At 42.9% G+C, this 5,322-nt stretch overlaps 1 non-coding gene across 1 annotated transcript; it reads left to right on the top strand.

Annotated features, from left to right (window-relative positions):
- The first annotated feature begins 2,679 nt into the window (after positions 1-2,679).
- Positions 2,680-2,798, top strand: LOC126199834 (5S ribosomal RNA). Its single transcript, XR_007540168.1, has one exon. It is a non-coding gene; the product is annotated as a 5S ribosomal RNA (ribosomal RNA).
- Positions 2,799-5,322: the final 2,524 nt, after the last annotated feature.

Genomic DNA, 5,322 nt, shown 5'->3' with positions numbered 1-5,322 from the left:
CTACAATGAAGGCTAATTGCAAACATTAGAAAAAACAAAGGGTGCAACTGGTTGAACAACATAAGTCAGTGTCTGAACCTATGGGGTGAGAGCTAACAGAAAAAGCAATCACTAGCACCATTTTAAAGTATAAACTTCGAGAGCAGTACTCCAAGTGACAAAAACAGACTTCTTGGAGCTTACCGAGGCCGGCAACAACCGACACAGAGTCTGTGCCCCAATGATCTGACTGAGAGCTCTGTCTGAAAACAGAAAGAATTGTGGGGGCGCACTATTTCACCTTTCCTTTAGTTGGCCCACCAATCCACTGGCACTTTACAGGCTTCGGCAAAACTGACTAGTGACTCTGCACCTCCTTGATGCCTGTGGCCAACTACCCCTCCGCCTACTCGATAGGTAGGGATGTTTCTGGACTTTACATTAACAAACTCCCAAATTGGTAGCAACAGCGTTCATCTAAAAGCTAAACGTCACTGCCCTCCCACTTACGACCAACAGCAACAGTGTTTTGCGGCACCTTGTCCCGCCTAGAGGCTTTTCGTGAAAGAGGACCTCTGTAAACGCACTGACGTTGAGATTCTCAGTGGTAAGTATCAAGCCCTCTCTGCTAAGACGAGCGTTTTCGTGACCATCCTCTACTGCGACGCCTTACAATAGCGTCTAGGCGATGGACAGAGTCACCACTTAATTCTCTCAAGTGAAACTTGTCCCTTACGACAGCTGCACAGAGTGTCTGCAGTTCCAGGGATCTAGCGTTAGCAGTTTCCTCCGGTAGCCCAAACGCTACCACTTTTGCCTGCTGTCTGTACTGTGTCTATCATTTCCTGTCTTGGAGTGCCCTACTGGCTTCCAACAGCCTCAAGCTTAACAATATACAAGTTATTACAACGTTAATATATGACACTACTCCACCCATAAAATCAAATGAGAGCGTATACTGATTAAAGGCATATGCAGGGAAACAACATACACTAAACGGCTAGCTTCGCCACTCAACAAAAGTGACCACTGCCACAAGTTGTCGGTAGTGAACACCAAGTGAGCAAGCAGCGCTGATTCAGTCTCTCCGTTGTTTGACCCAGGCAAAGGGAGACATTTAGCGCTACTCGCTCATTTGTTGTTGGTTAATAATTTACTGTCGACAACGCCTGACGTTTTTCATCTTTAGTTGTGCCTCTAGTATGATAAGAGAAAAAAATAAGTTAAATATATTTCAATTTTTTCAATTTTAATATACATATATATACTAGATTGTCGTGTTCCCAGTTTGGCACAGCTTTGGCACAGGAAACACGAAAGCGGTCGAAGACGTCCGTCTTCTGGTCGCCTCCTGTCCGTTGTCAGTAGGAGGCTAGTTTTTGATTACGCAAAGGCTTCTATTATTTGGAAAAGAACAATCCGTATTTCTTTACGTAATCAGAATGAATTTTATAATTACCTAAGGGACCTTTAAGAATGAACAATAAAAAATTTGCATTTGCAAATGAAATTATTAATCAATGGGGCAGATATGAATTGTATAGAAGACAAGGAGCGGCCTTCTGTCTAAGACCAGGATGCCGCAGTATCCTCTGCTGTAGTAAAGGCTGTTTGACATTTATAAAAATAAAATGACATGGAGGTAAAAAAAGGAAAATAATAGAACAAGAATTCTGGTAAAAACCAAATGTATTCAAATAATTCTCACAAGCAATTAGGGCTTATTTATAAACAGTATAGTTTAGATAAGTAATTTTCTAACTCAATGGTGCGATCAGATTTCAGCCTGTCCTGTGCTAGCATCTTGGTTCACGGTTTTGTCACAAACTACAGTCATTACTTTTCTCCTTCCTTCGAGACAATTCTTGCACCGTTCAACACCTTCATAACAATAACTTGCCGGTTTACAGTATCGAACATAAATTACTCGAATTTTATTAATTAATACCTGTTGTCTGCACGCTGGCAAGACCGCACACTTTTATGGCTCAAAGACGACCTTCTTTAAGCTTGCACATAACCAGCAGAAGTACGATAAAATCTGAACATCTACAAAGGTTTTTTACCGTCATATTTTTTATTTGGATTGAAGTGGAACGTTCAGTTCAGCTTTTGTTAAAATGTTTCTTTGAGCAATCGATGTATTAGCGTCCGCGCTAGAGGCGCATCTTTGCAGTAGCGTAGATTATATAAAACAAATGTCTTTCAAAGAATAGGTCTCATCTGATAAGTTGATCATTTAATACACAGCTAGGTGAATGCTTTTCCCAGGATACTCACAGTTTTCATACGACGCCTTGACGTTAGTTACTTACGATGGGTGTTGTCCCTGTGCATACGCCGTCTTTTGATTTCATTATCGGCGTAGCCATTCCCAGCGATGGTTTGAACTGCGATGCAGAGCGATCTCTAGTGCTATGTGTGCCTACAAAATGACAAGCTGTTCGCCGTAGAAGTATCGGCAGTTGTCGACGACGTCACTGAAGTGCATTCTTGTTATTTGAATACCGACTATATTATCGCTTTGCTCGTGGGTGAGGTTCTGCATCCGAATTGGAGACCGGAGCGTGTGAATGTAGTGACAACGCTTTCGTATAAAGTTTTTCCGTGCAACATGAAAAGAAAGACGAAGATGTGAGGTTACCTATTTAGAGTGATTCGTGTGTCGTACGGTGCGGAAGGTACCCATGGTCTAGGGGTGCCAGCGGCCATACCATGTTGAATACACCGGTTCTCGTCCGATCACCGAAGTTAAGCAACATCGCGCCCGGTTAGTACTTGGATGGGTGACTGCCTGCGAACACCGGGTGCTGTTGGCTCACCTTCATTCTGCCGGCACGGTAGCTCAGCGTGTTCGGTCAGAGGGTTAGCTGCCCTCTGTAATAAAAAAACTGAGTGAATGGATCAATAACGAACTTCAACGGACGTCAGGGGACGTCCGCCACGAACTATTGCAACGAACTATAACGAACAAATTGAACTTAAAAAAAAAGGTAGCGTCTTTGATTCATGATCAAAAGTCTTCGGTCCCGGGTTCGATCCCCGGCACTGCCTAAATTTTGATAAATAATCAGCATTGGCGGCCGAAGACTTCCGGCATAAGAAGTCAGCCTCATTCTGCCAACGGCCTTGTCAAAGAGGGCGGAGGAGCGGATAGAGGTTCAGGGCACTCTCTTGTCCTAGGGGTGGGAAATTGCCCCTTAAGGGGGAAGAATCAGCAATGATCAACGACATGAGGATGCAGAAGGCAATGGAAACCACTGCATTAAAGACACGTAACGTGTAACATGTGGCCTGTAATTGAAGAAGTGTCATGATGATCTCTCCATTGGCAAAAGATTCCGGAATAGTCCCCTATTCGGATCTCCGGGAGGGGACTGCCAAGGGGGAGGTTACCATGAGAAGAAGATCGAATAATCAACGAAAGGATAACGTTCTACGAGTCGGGGCGTGGAATGTCAGAAGCTTGAACGTGGTAGCGAAACTAGAAAATCTGAAAAGGGAAATGCAAAGGCTCAGTCTAGATATAGTAGGGGTCAGTGAAGTGAAGTGGAAGGAAGACAAGGATTTCTGGTCGGATGAGTATTGGGTAATATCAACAGCAGCAGAAAATGGTATAACAGGTGTAGGATTCGTTATGAATAGGAAGGTAGGGCTGAGGGTGTGTTACTGTGAACAGTTCAGTGACCGGGTTGTTCTAATCAGAATCGACAGCAGACCAACACCGACAACAATAGTTCAGGTATACATGCCCACGTCGCAAACTGAAGCTGAACAGATAGAGAAAGTGTATGAGGATATTGAAAGGGTAATGCAGAATGTAAAGGGGGACGAAAATCTAATACTCATGGGCGACTGGAATGCAGTTGTAGGGGCAGGAGTAGAAGAAAACGTTACAGGAGAATATGGGCTTGGGACAAGGAATGAAAGAGGAGAAAGACTAATTGAGTTCTGTAACAAGTTTCAGCTAGTAATAGCGAATACCCTGTTCAAGAATCACAAGAGGACGAGATATACTTGGAAAAGGCCGGGGGATACGGGAAGATTTCAATTAGATTACATCATGGTCAGACAGAGATTCCGAAATCAGATACTGGATTGTAAGGCGTACCCAGAAGCAGATATAGACTCAGATCACAATATAGTAGTGATGAAAAGTAGGCTGAAGTTCAAGACATTAGTCAGGAAGAATCAATACGCAAAGAAGTGGGATACGGAAGTACTAAGGAATGACGAGATACGTTTGAAGTTCTCTAACGCTGTAGATACAGCAATAAGGAATACCGCAGTAGCTAGTACAGTTGAAGAGGAATGGACATCTCTAAAAAGGGCCATCACAGAAGTTGGGAAGGAAAACATAGGTACAAAGAAGGTAGCTGCGAAGAAACCATGGGTAACAGAAGAAATACTTCAGTTGATTGATGAAAGGAGGAAGTACAGACATGTTCCGGGAAAATCAGGAATACAGAAATACAAGTCGCTGAGGAATGGAATAAATAGGAAGTGCAGGGAAGCTAAGACGAAATGGCTGCAGGAAAAATGTGAAGACATCGAAAAATATATGATTGTCGGAAGGATAGACTCAGCATACAGGAAAGTCAAAACAACCTTTGGTGACATTAAAAGCAACGGTGGTAACATTAAGAGTGCAACGGGAATTCCACTGTTAAATGCAAAGGAGAGAGCAGATAGGTGGACAGAATACATTGAAAGCCTCTGTGAGGGTGAAGATTTGTCTGATGTGATAGAAGAAGAAACAGGAGTCGATTTAGAAGAGATAGGGGATCCAGTATTAGAATCGGAATTTAAAAGAGCTTTGGAGGACTTACAGTCAAATAAGGAACAAGGGATAGATAACATTCCATCAGAATTTCTAAAACCATTGGGGGAAGTGGCAACAAAACGACTATTCACGTTGGTGTGTAGAATATATGAGTCTGGCGACATACCATTTGACTTTCGGAAAAGCATCATCCACACAATTCCGAAGACGACAAGAGCTGACAATTGCGTGAATTATTGCACAATCAGCTTAACAGCTCATGCATCCAAGCTGCTTACAAGAATAATATACAGAAGAATGGAAAAGAAAATTGAGAATGCGCTAGGTGACGATCAGTTTGGCTTTAGGAAAAGTAAAGGGACGAGAGAGGCAATTCCGACGTTACGGCTAATAATGGAAGCAAGGCTAAAGAAAAATCAAGACACTTTAATAGGATTTGTCGACCTGGAAAAAGCGTTCGACAATATAAAATGGTGCAAGCTGTTCGAGATTCTGAAAAAAGTAGGGGTAAGCTATAGGGAGAGACGGGTCATATACAATAAGTACAACAACCAAGAGGG

This window comes from Schistocerca nitens, chromosome 8 (assembly GCF_023898315.1).
Source record: "Schistocerca nitens isolate TAMUIC-IGC-003100 chromosome 8, iqSchNite1.1, whole genome shotgun sequence".
In the NCBI taxonomy this organism is placed as follows: domain Eukaryota; kingdom Metazoa; phylum Arthropoda; class Insecta; order Orthoptera; family Acrididae; genus Schistocerca; species Schistocerca nitens.
Note: the sequence above shows the minus strand (reverse complement) of the source record. Positions and strands in the feature narration are given on the sequence as shown.